Raw genomic sequence first — 15732 nt, forward strand, 5'->3', positions numbered from 1 at the left:
GGAGACGTTCCTGAATGCTTCCTAGATATGCACTAAAGTGCCCCTAACCTCTGGAAATGCTAAACCCACTTTCTACTGAACAATAATTGCAAAGTATGTATTTTCAAAGGTTTCAAAATTTCTGCTATTTACTCGCTGAGCATTAACGAATGGATGGAACATATGGCATCTAGCTGGTTTGTTTCACACAGCACTCCTTTACAGAACTGTATTTCCCCTTAAACGCCGTTTTTAAATGACATTCCCCTGTGCTGGTGCATCCAGAACCATCACTCCCAGTAAAGCAAAAGGTCCTTTACCCATCACAGGGACTCTGCAGGAAAACATGGGAGAAGGGCAGGCATCATTAACTGGCATTGCACCAGTAAAATGCCAAGAGCTTTGGATATTTTTCTGGTGAGAGCAGCAAATCCCCCAGCCTGTTTGGAGCAGCAGTTCTTGCTCAAGACACGTTATTCTTCTAGAAGCACACACATGTCAAACAACATACTGTGTTTCCTTGAGCGTTCCTCTCACCACCCTCCTCGCTGCCATATGGCACTTGCTGTTATTATGGAAACAACCAGCTTCTAAACACATAACATAGCACTGCAAACAGACATACGAAACCCACACAAGTTGTCAGTGCCTCGGTTACTTCTCTCCCAGGCCTGGAGTCACTCCAGCAATGTCTTTTATTCCCCCTTTGCTTTGGCCCTCTGCACCCTTCAGCTCCATCCACTCCAAGGAGAACATCTGCAGGCAATAGACTGCGATGGAACTCGCCTTTGCCATGGAGGCACCCAGCTGAAGGGCTCATTCATCACAGGTCGCACCCTGGGGACCATGTTCTGCAAAACCAGGACATCCCTCCTGTATGGAAAACGCTGTATGAGATGTTGGACTTGCTGACCTGTAGCTGGGTGGCAGATGGGCAGGAGCACCCCAGGCTACCTCTTGTAAAAGGAAGGAGGGTGCTTGCCCAGTGCTACGCCTGTGTGCAGGTATGGCTGTACTTCAGGAACTGGCTCCTGAAGCACCTACAGGGTGGTCGCTGGAGACATGGGTTGGGGCTAGCTGGACTGTGCTTTTAATTCAGTGTGGTCCTGCTCTGGTCCGGCCTTCCGAAGCAGTCTGGAACAATGTACCAGCACCATTTTGTGGCTGGCATTGCCAGTCCATTTTGGTTCAGGATATCACTCAATCTATCCAGAAGATTGCAATGCTTTGATACCCTCTAGCAAATACAACTGGATCAAAATGACTGTGTAAATCTTAACTTAACCTCCAGTCTATCTAACTATCAGCAGCAGGCCCGTGGCACTGGTTTGTTTGCATGAGCTGGAGCCTCCGGCATGGAACATCACAACACAGACACATATGGCGAGAAAGCCAGCGGGCTCGCTTGGACGCTGAGCAGTCTTGGGGGTGTCCTTGCGAGTGGTACAAGCTTGTGCTGCTTGACAGAGTGTCCTGGTTTCGGCTGGGATAGAGTTAGTTTTCTTTCTAGTAGCTGGTACAGTGCTGTGTTTTGGATTTAGGATGAGAATAATGTTGATAACACACTGATGTTTTAGTTGTTGCTAAGTAGTGCTTACACTGGTCAAGGACTTGTCAGCTTCCCATGCTCTACCAACTGAGAAGGCTGGAGGTGCACAAGAAGCTGGGAGGGGGCACAGCCAGGACAGCTGACCCCAACTGGCCAAAGGGACATTCCAGACCATGTGACGTCATGCTCAGTACATAAACTGGGGGAAAGCTGGCTGGGGGGGCCGCTGCTCGGGGACTGGCTGGGCATCGGTCGGCGGGTGGTGAGCAGTTGCATTGTGCATCACTTGCTTTGTATATTCTTCTTATTATTATTACTATTATTATTTTATTTTATTTCAATTATTAAACTGTTCTTATCTCAACCCATGAGTTTTCTCACTTTTACTGTTCTGATTCTCTTCCCCATCCCACCGCGGGGAAGGGGGCAGTGAGCGAGCGGCTGGGTGGTGCTCAGTTGCCAACTGAGGTTAAACCACGACACTGAGTAGCTTTTTTAGTGAGAAGGTAATTGCTGAAGGGATGTGCGGACATGCACAGCGCTAAGGTAAGCAAAAGAGTTAGGAAAAAGCCTGAGTGGATCAAAACAGCAACTCACAATGTCCCAGAGGCTGGCACGAAGCCGGAGGCTGAGCAGCTCAGATGAGCTCTCCTGGGAGGTCTGGAGGTTGAACTACATCTGTCTAATGCTGTTTTCTGCTACCTTTACTAACTCACTCTTCTGACAGCGTGAATAAAATATACACCCTGAGTATCGGTAGCACGCAGCCTGCCTGATGGCAGGACTCAATCCCTCCAGAAGCCCAAACCCACAGCAAGCTTCCTCATGTTTAACAAGCAGTGCAAAAAAATGTGACTGTCTGAATTTGTAACACAATAAAACACAAAGGAACAAATACATTAATCAGCTAGTTTGCCCTATATTTTCTCTTGTACAGTGCTATTTGATACACTGTGACAACGCTTGTTGTACAAAATGCAGTTAGTTTATCAAAGTTGTTATGATATGGTGACACTCACTGTAGCAGAGGATGTTCTTCTAACAAAAGGGCTAGTGGCATCAGCTAAATAAGCATGCAAATTGCACATCCAATAACTGTACTTTATAGCATAGCAGGAAAAGAAAACAAGCAGCTAAACACTATTACATATGTGGATAAATGAAACATAAAGAAGACATGAGCACAGACTTCCTCCTACGGTACATAACTTGGCCAACATGTGAGAAGGGTGACCTGTTCGTAATGAGGAAAAAGGAAATACCAGAAATAATCTCTGAAAACACACGAGCCAGAGCAGTTCCCTGGAGCCATCCACTCCTCAGTCATGTTCGTTTAAGTGCTGGATATACCAATACAGACAATAAATACATGATGCAACTGCTTTCATTCCTTGTAGGTGACACAAAATATTTTCTTAGGCCCTGATCTTGCCATTGGCCTCACTAAGTCAGCTAAAGGAGTCTGCTCTCAACTAATTCTTGGGATACATGAGCCCTGGAGTGGACTAAGAAAGAAAAACACCTCTCTCAGCTAAAGCAGAAAAAAGGAGTGGATAGTTTTATTATAGTAAGGAAAGAAGAAGTGTTTTAACAGCATGCTCCACCCTGGAGACCTGGCTGAAGCACCTCGAGCCATGCTCACGAGCTGCTGCATGAGGGGAGGGGATGGAGAGCCAGGCGGGTACCACAGCCAGGGGCTCCCTTGGGCTGGGGCTAATCGTCGTGTTGCTCTCGGTCCGCCTGCCAGTAAAAATATCCATCCAGTTTGAAAAGTTTAAAAAATAGAAAGAATGATTTCCTGAGGAAATGGAAATGTTAAACACTTGGAAGTGAAACCATATGCTTATGATGATGAAGTGTAACTAAAACAGCTCTGAGAGTGATATCTTTGGTAGTCAGATCCTCCTGCTTCAGCGCAATCCTGTTTAACACCTGCAAAGTCACCCAAAACAAGGATGAAAAGCTGGGTGGGTCAAAGCCCTAGGAAAGCAGTCACTTCTCACTGATGCCAAACTCTTTATTTAGAAAATATCACCAGCAAATAATGTGCGCATGCAAGTGAATTCTTTATCTTCCTAACAGAGTAATGCAGAAAAGGTATTATATAAAATGCTGTCATAAACGTTCATAAGATAAATAAAGATAAATGTTTATTCTAAATTCTACTGACTCATTTTTCCCTTTACTTCGTAGCTTATGTATTGAAATAATACTACTTTAAAGAGCACCCAGTACCCAGAACATACCAAAATAGTTACACCTGCATACAGAAAATGCCATCACCATTCAAAATCTATGGTCAAATTTGTTCCCTGACAGATACTCTGGTAAGGTTCTGAAAAATATCTAAGCACACACCTAGGAGAAATAGTCCTATTCATAAAATTTCATACTGATCAAAACATGCCATCGATGAAGTGAAAAACACAAAACAAGGTAATAAAGAAAGTTGCTGTCGACAAAATCTCTGACTTTCAAGTAAAAGGGAAAAAATCTAATATTTTAATTAGATCAAAAACTCCCTGTGCCTTGTGAAGATTTTTTCATCTTAATTTCCCATTTAAATACCTAGCATTTTTTTTCTGGCTCAAAATATCACCTTAGCAATTTTGGAGAGAAACAGTGGTCTGCAGAGAGACCAGGTACCCCCTCTTCTTTCCCACTTGCAATATATCTGTGGGTTTTGATGGGTTAGTGGTGAGCTACAAAACCGGGTGAGGACTCCTGGCTGAAAACCAGTCTTTTCTGATGCTGTTTCATTCAGTGTAAACTGCAGGTGTCTAAGCGAGACTGCTATGGAAAGTTGTATTTCTGTTTCTGGGCAGAAGCCCTCGTTTTGAAGGGCCACTAATCCAACCTGCAACCAGCTGGTGAGGTTTCCTCCTGTAGGTGCCTGTGGAGAGGGATGAGCTCAGTTTAAATCTCCCTATTCAAGTCTACAAAAGCCAGGAACATCTTTTCAGCTTTTTGGTCATTACTGGTGTGGCCAATGATTGCACTTATGTACTATGTATTAAGCAGCATTTTATTTTCCTTTTTAACATACTGGAATCCCAAGAGAAGATATTTCAAAGAAATGCATTGGAGAATTGCCAAGAAGACATGCACCATGCTGCTGCACGGGAAAATTTGGACTTGGCCTCTGGATCTCTGCTCTCCTTGGCAGTAAATCAGCCTGGATTAAAACTGAGTAAGATCCAAATGCAATGTAATTCTGCTGCCTAAAAAACAAACAAACAAAACCCCCCCAAAACCCCACCCAAACCCCAAAACCCCTCCTTAACACCTGGAAACCCCGAAGTGGATGTAGGAAGAAATAATTGTTCTTTTCCTGCTCATGCTCAGTGACCCAAGACGAGAACACATCTTCCCTTCCCCATTTTTTTTTCTTTAAGGTGAATCAAAATCTTTCAAACAGACGTTGTTCCAAGTGTGTTCTCTTCCTCTGGCCTGCTTGAGTCCAGAACAACAGAAAGCACACCAAACTCATGGAAGAAAGCATTCGAATACAAGGGAACCTTCAGTCCCTACACTCAAGCTGGACAATAGGGAGCAGCATCAGAGCCAGAAGGGGCTAGTAGTCAGTTTGTAAGACTGTTGGCACATCAAAAAAAAAACTTTCTTTTTCCAAGCGGCTGAGGCCTGTCAAAGCAATTTCCCACCAGCCCTGGGATGGATGGAAACTTCAGCTAGAGATGTCCCAAAATCGCACACCTCCCTCCTCATTCAAACTCAGGGGGGATGATGCTAAAAGAGATCCTAACCATCCCAGCCCAAATCTAAAACTACTTCTGGTTTTTTTGCCCATCTCTGCGTTCTACATGTAAGCTCTCCTACAGGGGCACACAATGAAAAGGAGCACAAAAGCAGGAACTAAAAGCAAGATTAAAAAATATGCAGCGTGACTGGACTAAACAGACTCTCACAGCCCATCGTACAGTGTGCACTTGTAGCAATTTCCTTCTTTTTGTCAAAAAAAAAAAGACCAAAGCCTTTAAAGTTTACAGAATTGTTTTGTGTCCAGTCAGGGTACTAACGGAAAACAAATTGCGTCTTTAAACACTGAATAACCCCATTTAGAGCTCTATTAATATAAATACATTTTTCATTTAAACCCAGCAAGTCTAACACTAGTGCTTATAAATATGTCTTATAATTTACTGCTGCTCTTCTCCAGCCGAAAGTGGAATTACCGCTGTCTACGTATAAACTTAATAAACAGTACATACTAAACTGCCTAGTCTTTGAGGCTAATGAAAGTTGCTTCTTATCAAAGGATCCTTTGTGGATGCTTTAAAAGGATTTAAATTGCTTTGATTGCATTATTAATAGTGTCTGTGTTGCTCTTGTATTTCAGAATAATCTGGAAAGGTGGAACATTAGCTCTTGCATTCTACAAAAGACGGTTTTCCATCTCTAATAAAAATGCTTCAATACAAAAGATAATCCTTGTGTTCAAAAGCAAGACGCTGAGACTGGCCACGTTAACACTTCTGCAGACCCACTGATTACCTTCTGATTTTTCGATGGCCTTCAGTACTGGAGATGTCATGGCCAGTCGGAACTTCATAAACTTTGCTGGGAACTCATGTACTTGCAGTGAAAAATATATCAGGTTTCTTTCTTTGAGAAGCTGAAAATACAGGCCCATTTCTGATGAAGAAACATGGATATTGCTGTTTAAACTGTAGAACCTGGCCAAGTATGTGTACGGTAAGGTAGTGAGGGATCTCCTTTTCATGGTGACTACTTGGGAATGTTGCAGGAATGGGAGGAAGCAACAGAAGGGAAGTTTCTTGTCCTTTTTGTATGTTTTCTTCTGGGGTTTTGGTTAGTTTGGTTTGGGTTTTTGTTGTTTTGGGTTTTTTTTTAATACGGAAAACTGTGTTGAAATGCTGAGGACTCTCCACTTGCCCTGTCTCCAGCAATGCATTTAAAAAGTGAGGCAAGCCAGATGGTTAGGGAATACAAGACAGGAATAAAAATGCCTCATTTCAGGTCATTCAAAAATTCCCAGGAACTGTGGCAGTAAGTCATGTTATAAAAGCCTAATACAAGCATCTAGTCTCCTGTGGGAATTCAGTTACCAGTACAACTAATATTCTGCGTCCTGCAGACCTCAGTGGCATGCTGTATTTATAAAATGGGGCTAATAGCACTGCCCTACCTCAAAGCAGCATGGCCAGAATAAGTATACCGAAGTGTGTGAGCCCAAAGTGCTACTGGATAGCCCTGTGGCTCCTTGCTATTTACTTGCAATGCAAACCCCCAGAGCGGAAATTTAGTCCAAGAGAGCACAGCAGAGTCTTTTTATACATTAACCGCTATACTGCTCCATAACTTCACCTGGCACTTCACAGAGATTAAAAATGACGACGTAGCCCCTGTCTTGGAGAGTGTTTATCTTGGCAGGGCCAGAGCTGCGCAGGTGCAGGACAGAAACTCTGAAGCCAAGGGCTGCGATGAAGTTGTGTTGCTGGTGGCAAAAGCACACTCCCTCTAACAATAAATATTTCATCTGTTTTCTTTATTTTTAATAAAATATGGAAATTGTTACAACTTATGACAGGATAATGGCTTGACAGATTCCTTATTTTAAACAGCAGCTCGTGCCGGTCTGCAGTTAAAACCAGCACTTCATTGCTATAGAAAGCTCTAGACCTTACATATGAAGCCCCGGGGAAGAACACGTTTTTTGGCCTTGGCTGATTTTTTCCCCTTGAATTTAGGATTTTCTACAAAAAAAACTTGGAGACCCTCATCTACGCTGTTACAGTGAGCATTGCTTTGGCACTGGCTATCCAAGTTTAATTAATTAAAAATACAAATGCAATCAAGCTTACTTGAGACAATGGAATTATCCCAAACTGGTTTTAAGTCCTGCCAACTTAATTTTCTCTGCTTGTCAGCTGCCTTTTTTAAAACAAACAAAATTTAATCTCCTGCTCATCGAACATCTAATGTAATTATTCAGATGCAGACAGTGCTTGCTTTGTATAACTTTCCTTATTTCCACTCTTTTCATGGTATTGGGCTACAGGGATAAACTCCACACATCACAGCAGCATTACACTGAAGATGGAAACAGTCCAAACCTTAGAGTTGGACCAATACGGAAAAAATGTTTGGAGAATATTGTAACAAATTCGCAGTTAAATACACTTTGGTGATATATATGGATCTTCTCATTTGTTTTTTGAAAGCAGCTATATTGAAGGTTTGCTCATGGAATTTTATTTGAAAGTCAAATCCCACAAACAGTTGCATAAATATGTTTGCACGAGTATTTGAACCGGAACGCATATGTGGCTTTGTTGATTTTGGACAAAGATTTTGGCAGGAGGGATAACAACCCACCCACCCTTTTTGTAGCAGCAGCAGGAGGATCAAACGAGATCCTGTGAGCTCAATATAGTCACCACACAGAAAAACATGAGTGGGGTCCAGAGCCTGGGGAGGGACCCTCAGCTCTCTCAGGGGAGACATTTTGTCACTCAGCCTTGTTCCATGAGCACAGTCAAATGACGAAGAGCAAATGCTCTGCCCTGTGACCAGGCTATTCACCAGTGGAAGACAAATTCTCATCCTAACAAAAACTGAGTTACTCTGCTGAGTTATTCCAGCCCTCCTCCAACACTTCTGTTATCTTCTAAAAGTTACTCGTTCAGGCAACTGACACCTTTCCACGTGGGTCACTGATCAAGCCCTGAGTTCAAAAGCAGACTGCAGATACTGCAGGGTAAAGAGTAGGTTTAGCTTGAGAAGATGGAGCTTGCCATTAATGTTTGAGCACCTTTAAATCACAGAAGCAAAAATATACGTTGTTGCATGAAGTACGGTGTGCAGGGAAAGATGACAAATAATTCTTACCAATAATGAAGGTGATCTTTAAGCCTGCTGAAATGGATGGAAAGATTCCCATCAATTCCAGTGGGTCTTTGATCAAGCCTAGATTTCCCAACTCTGTCAAGCACAATTTACATGAATAAAACACACAGTCCGTCTCTCAGCTCCACAGTCAACATCAGCATGACAGTGGAAATGCATGCACCATGATTAATCGTCAGGAAATCTGGACTGTGAATGTGCAACAGGAGTTTTTTAAAATCTTTTTTAAACTGAAAATATTAAGTACCAGGTTCTTAAACACATCCTTTCTTTTGCATTTGGCTACCAGTTAGAGTAACAGTGCATAGAAAGGGAACAAAAAGCAAAAAAGAGCAGGGAGACGGACTGACTGACTGATAGACAGACAGATGGACAAGTATGTTACACTTCTGCTAGTTAAAAAATTCAAATGACTAGTAGTAAGCTGGTTACCATTCCCATAAATTACACTTGAAAAGCACATGCCACTGGATCAATACCTTTGATGAGTTTTCCTGAGCACAGTGTCTGAACTGCTGTCTTCATGGCTGGTCACAAAGCTATTCAGGGCATGGTAGACTTCCAAACTACTTCACATTGATTACAGAAGATGCACCATCACCAAAATTTCCCAGCACTTGAATGTGGTGCTTGTTCTGTAACCCCAGGGGAAGGGCTGCCCACACCATAACCGTGACCACCAGCATGACTAGAAAAGGAGTTTGACTTTATCTTCTTAAACGACTTTCAACAATGTATCTGCGGCAAGGCCAGAGGAATGGAAAAAATTGCCCAAATAAATACGAAAGCTCACCTCAGAAGCACCCTGGGAAATTCGAGGAACAAACACTTGGTTGTTCTCATTTTGTTCTGCTTTGGATCGGGATAACAACTGGGTGATTTGTCCTCAAAGAAGGTAGCTACTGAGATTTTTTCTTGTTTGGGACTTTTATGTCCGGTCTTAAAGATTTTAACTGAAATACTGAACTTATTTTCTGTCTAGTCCTGTTATTGAGACTCCTGCCTGGTGATATTCCGAGTAATACGTGCTGAAAGAAAATTTCAGTAAAAGTTGTAATTTGAATGTTTAAGGTTATGAAATCTACAGAACTGTTGCTGTTGTACATAGCACAAAATAAACATCTTGATTCCAGGAAACTAAAGGAGACATCTTGTGAATCACTTTCTTAAGACGAAAAGACTTCTGCAAAACTACTCTTTGACTTCTAAAATAGCCTAGGTAGAAATCGAAGCAGCCTTCAAGACTAAACCTTTACCAGGTCAATAAAATGGCAGAATGCATGTAGCCACCAGCACAGTCACTCTATGAATGCATATTTAAGCAGCATACATTGCTGACAAGCACATAATAAAACTATTCATGGGGATTACTAACTCTGCATGCCATTCAGTAGTCACTGCAAGTTCTAAACATCTCGGCCATTTTGTTAGTGATTCTTTTAACAAAATACTAGATGCTATTAGTTGCTACTTCATTGCTAAATTTGCTTTTTTTTTTCCTTTCAGTTTTTCTCCTGATGTTTTGAACCCTCAAACTTCAAGTACAACAAAACTCCACAATCCTACACTGGTAAGTTATTTTTTTAAGTGTTTGTCAATCCCAACCTTTAAAAAATTGCAAAATAAGCTCAACCATCAACCTAAATAATCAGAGACAATAATACACTAAAAAAAAAAAATCAATCCTCAACAAAGGGGTATCACTGACCTTTGACAACACTGCTAAATTACCATTTAACTGGATCTTTTGCCCAAGTACAAGTAGTCTACTTGTAATAATACAGACACTGACTTTGACTTGGTTTATATTCACAGGCTGATTTGACTGCCTGCTGAGTGACAGCCCCCTCTGAGTGGGCGTGAAGGAGCTGAGCTGCTGAGTAAAATTGATATGAATAATGGAAAAGAGATTTTAAAGTCATTTAGAAACCCCAAATACACTAAAAGGAACTTGTGCAAGAGGGGATTGCCAATGGAAAGTATTTTTTTCTCCTTCTTGACAGAAGTCTGCAGTACCAAGGATCTCTTCATACCAAATTATTGAGCTGGATGTAGAGAGCGTGGCAGCTGGTGTCCAGATACAAGAACCATGAACAGTCTTACTCAGGTCTACAAAAAAGTTGCAATTTTAGAGAGAACTTCCTCTTCATTCTTACGAAAACTGGGTTGTCATAGGGAAACTAAGTGAGAACTTTTGTAATCTTAAAGGTTATTCTAATGTTTGTATTTTTTCAGTTTCTCTCTTTTCATTTTTTCTGTCATTTCTTGGTTTAGTTTCACACTGTAATATGAATAATGTCTTACCCTTGTAAAGTGTTTTTTACCCATAACATTTTGTTTCCTAAATTTCAACATACAACCACAAATGTTCAGCAACACAAAATAATGGTGTTCAGATCTGCAAAACAAGAAGCCCAGACTATCACCTCCAAAGCTACTGAAAGAATTTCAGCGGACAGAAGACAAAATCAACAAGAACTTCAACTACGGTTGCCTACCTCATAATTAGTGCCATGGTATTTAGATGCTGAAAACATATTTAGACATTTTACTTCTCACTTGGAAGATGATACTTCAACATGCCTTTGTACTACGTGTTAGATCTGAAGAAATACATCAATAACTGAGATCCTAATGCATGTCTGAAGTGTTCTCCAGCACCCTTCCAGCCAAGTGCTGACCCATTCAGACATTGTTTCACTCAAGGATATCAACAGGAGGTCTGCACACACTGCTTGGTAAAATAAGCTGAGTATTAAAAAAACCACTGAAATGTAATCCGGTTATCTCATAAACTTCTATACCAGACCGACACATGGCAAGGAATGGCATTGGTGTGGTAAGAGCAGCATCATAACTAGATGTCATTAGTCCTATGAGAAACCTGTTCCCAAGTTATTCTGGTCAAGAACATATAGGGAGGTGGGGTGGATCAGGCTAGAAATAAGCACGGGATTATGTCCACCTGTGGGAACTCCGCAACAGCTCACACTGCCTTTTATCAGTTGGGTGACACCACCTTCTCTCTGCATGAAGCATCAGCTCTGTGTCCATAAATGTGAAGTGCTGCTCAGAGATAAAGTGCTCTTAGGACCCTTTTCCTGGGGAAAAGGATCACTTATGGGGCAGCCACTTAGATTTTGGTTGGCCTTTCAATTCTACCACCAAAAAGAGTAGTCTCTTGTGCTTGTACCTTCATGCTGACCTCCAGAATGGGTAGGGTAGATGCTGTATATGTTTTTTTGGTGCCTGGATATTTAGAGCAAGCTGTCTCTTCACCAGCAGTATTCTGTGGCCCATCTGCATAGCTAGACTGCTCCTGTTACTTCATTAGTGAATGCAACTGTTGCTGGGAGGAGTTCACAAAATATGGAAGTCAAGATTGCCCTGTGAAATTATACCCTTAGAGATATGCAGATTCTCCTATGAGAGCGAGATATGGGAACACTAAGTACAGTGAGCTAGGCTGGAAGAGAACCACCAGCTAAGGGTTAACACCTACATTCCCAGAACTGAGGTGCACTGTCTTCTGAGTCCTCAGGTGAGCTCAGGAATTGCACAGAAGACAGGGATTTCCTCTTCAGCAGACACTTTAAATGTACTTCTATGAAAGGAAAAGGGAAAAAGGGGATGGAAAAGAAGAGCCACACAGCTGATCTGAAAGGAAAGCATGTTTGCAACGACACTGAAACATTAGAGACATTGTTCGAGTGCAGTTCATCCTTGCAAAAATATTATCCTCATCGCGATGCCAAGGTCGGTGAAAGTATGGGCTACTTGCCATGGAAGTGCTGGGTATTTAGGCTAGACCTGTCATGAAGCTTATTTACTCTCTGCGCCCAACATTTCAGAGACACTCAAGTGTAGTGTTCATATCTTGGCAGGAACTTCTCATTCATGCATTTTCTCCTGGTCTCCTTTGAGGAGTCTTCATCCTCCGACATTGCAGTGGTTTAAATTTCATTGCTTGCTGAGAAAACCAACACTGATTAATTTCATCCTACTTGCATGGAAGAGGTAAAGTATGCAGGTCTCTAGCCAGGGACAAGGAAATCCCTGCTGCTTACATGCCACATTGAATAAGCAGCCCATGGTTGAGGCCATTGGACTTCAACAGTCTTCATTCCACCCGCAGGAAAGAAGCAATTAACCGTAGCAGCATGGGAAGCAAACAGGAAGTAATGCAACACATTCACTTTTGATTAGAGAATATTTTTTTTATAAGACATAATATTCCACAAGGAAGAATTCAGCTGTAGTGTTACATTGACACACCCCAAATTATTAAAAGAACGTGACTGAGGTTGCAAAGTTAAGCCTCAAAACCTAGGAAAAACCTAAATTAAAGTTGCTCGTGTAGCCTGAATGCCATTCCTCACTGTGCGTGCGTTCTGGTACAGTCTTTAATTACATCACTGCAAACTGTTTTTCCCACAGGACCTTTGCCTTATTCAACGCACAGAACGGACAGTGCTTAGTTAATGAGCAGCTATTCAGTATTTCGTTTTCTCCTCTGGTTCAATGTGTGGCCCTAGACTTTATTTACTGCACACCAGTCAGGCCTGCTCTGAAGACAGAGTGATTCATTCCCCCATGGACCTTTCTGTGGCATTCTCCACTGTAGCCTTTGAATACTTCACATGTATTCATGGATTTATTTTCACACCACCTCTGGGAGATGAAGAAGATGTCATGAGTCCAATTTTACAGATGGGGAACTTAAACATATGAAGGTTAAGGTAAAAAGTATCCACTGATTGGTGCAACTTGATTTTCTGTGTATTTAACTTCATACGCTACTCTCTCTGTTCAAAGCAAATCTTCCGTTTGCTTCAGATGCAGTTGAGACCCAAAAATCTCAAGGCAGCTACTCAGAAAATGAAAAATGCACAATTAGAGGCCAACTGTGAAAAACTCGTTTTAAGTGACTTGCCTGTCATCACATAAGACCTAGTTTGACCAGAGGGTATCCCTGTCCAGTTCCCTAGCATTTTATTCAACTACTTTGGCCATGAGACAATATCCTTTGATGCTGCAAATCCCTATTTAAATTTATCACACACCTTTTACCTCATGCAATAAATGAGTCAGTCGCTCTACCCTCCTTTATTAGACAACCCAGTTTCATCCCCAAACTAACTCAGTCTTTTCAACTGACTGCGTTAAGGCTCCTGGGCAAGAAAATTAAGCATGTGACATATACGGAGAATATGAATTTAAGCTGTATAGGCAGCCTTAATTCAAAATCCATTTTAGGTGCTCATCTAGAAATCTTAATGTTTTAACACATATTTTTTGCATGTTTAATTTCCTAAGCTTTTAAGGAACTGGAAAACGGAAGAAAAAAAAAATGCTGTGGGCCAACAGAGAAGTCCTTGCTCATTAGGAAGAGCACACACAAAAGGCTGGAAACTTTTGACTTGGCAACTTGAAGAATGTCCTTTCATCACAGCTTTTCCTGAACTCGCTCCTAAGTTTTCTTCAAAACAGAACCTCCATCATGTTGATACACATACTGATACCCATACCAGCAGAGCTGAAACAGGGATGTCACTGTATCCACTTGTGCTGCTGGGAGCTGGGAAAGGAGCTGTAAATTGTGTTAGCTGATCATCCTCAGTTCTAGGGTCTCTCTGGACCATGATTCCCCATTTTTTTTCTTTCCCCTTCCTTCCCTAACTTCTCTCCACCTTTCCCAGCAGCACTGCATCTCCATTCTGGTTCCCCTAAGATAAGCAAGTTTCCTCCACTTCTACATCCAATCTCGATCTTTCTAGATAATGGGTCCCAAATCCCCCACCCACCTGATCCCAGTACCTGTCCAACACTGGCAAGATAGTATGCAGCAGTACAAGTGGAATATGAATTTACTGCATACCGGCAGCTCTGCAACAGCTCTCCAAGTGGACACCCTTTGGGAGACATCTGCTAAGACTTTGCATCTCAGTCTGAAGTGGCTAGTTTCTTTCACTGGAGGGAAAAGCATTCAGAGATTCTCAAGATGGGATCCTTCCCTGAAATGCACCCTAGACAGCCTCTTTCCTTTTTGACTAAGAGGATGTATAGGTAGATGAGTTGCAGCAAAATACAGTTAACCTTTGTGAGCTCCCTCAGCAATATGCAATGTAACTAACCTCAACTGAAAGTGGAATAAACTGTCTCACGCTTAGCCTGAATGTTTAAGGGAATAGCTATAGCGGTGTTAATTCACCAGTGCTCATTCCCTCAGTGGACTGATGCTGCTTCTCTGTCTTTCTGATCAATCCTGGCTCCCACTTTCAGCCTGTTGCTTTTAATAAAAAAAAAAAAAAAAGGCACAGAAAACTTCAGCATGGAAAATTTCAGTCTACATAACTCTGGCAAAACCTTAATCTTATAATGTGCAATATTAGGCAACATTAATAATGGATGGTGCTACCCAGCCCACTAGTAACAGCAATCGTTACTCAGAAGGTTTAGCCTTGGGAGGAGCATCTTTATTATTTATTATGTGTTACAGGGCCAGTTCTGTCCTGCCTGCTGATGTTTAGGACCTTGACCTGTGAGTAGTCTCACTGAATCCAGAAGGCTTGACTGGAAAATTCAAAGAGGATGCTATCTTTGAGGGTTATATGGGAATCAAAACACAAGCAGCTTCTTTTCCAGAGATTTTTTTCAGCCTAAACAGATAAACATAAAACAGCAGAATATGAGGAAAAAGAAGAGAGACTTAATAAGATTTTTGCAATGTTTTGTGTAATTTTATGATTTGTAATAATTAAGCATCTCTATCTGCTTATCAGGGATTAATATTACCTTACTTTCCTTGAACTCCATTTAGTTCTTACATTATGCATATTCCACATGAGCGCTCTCTTCTCTCAATATTTCTGGCACAAATATGAGCCTCTTTGGTAAGGACTCATAAGGTTATGAATGTCTGGACAGCCTGAGTAATGAAAGGCCATTTGGGGCCGAACCATTGACCACAGCTTTAACTTGCCAGGAAGGATAAAACATAGAATGTAAATTAGGTACTAATAACCCATTTTCCTTCTAAATCCTTGGTACAGATATGCAGCATGAAGTACAGATTATGTTTTGAGAGAGATTTTGGAATAATTTGCAGTTAAAAATATTGTATGGGACCTTGTGTTGTGGCCTCAGAAGAGACTGAATTGTGAGTTGTTACTGCTGCCCTTGAACCCACTTCAGTCAATGGAAAGTTTCATTGGCACCTGGATTTGTTGCTTTGGGTAGCTGCCTAGCTACCAGCAAAACCCAGCACATAATACTGTCATCCGGGAAAGAGGAATCTGCAGTCCAGCAACCAAGAC

At 41.7% G+C, this 15732-nt stretch overlaps 1 protein-coding gene across 1 annotated transcript in view; it reads right to left on the reverse strand.

Moving 5' to 3' along the window:
* GRK5 (G protein-coupled receptor kinase 5) overlaps positions 1-15732 on the reverse strand; it is a gene marked incomplete at its 5' end in the record, with an annotated part of 95214 nt that overhangs the window by 57385 nt on the left and 22097 nt on the right. The gene's annotated exons all lie outside the window — the stretch shown is intronic.

This window comes from Pygoscelis adeliae, unplaced genomic scaffold, assembly GCF_000699105.1.
Source record: "Pygoscelis adeliae isolate BGI_AS28 unplaced genomic scaffold, ASM69910v1 Scaffold4, whole genome shotgun sequence".
In the NCBI taxonomy this organism is placed as follows: domain Eukaryota; kingdom Metazoa; phylum Chordata; class Aves; order Sphenisciformes; family Spheniscidae; genus Pygoscelis; species Pygoscelis adeliae.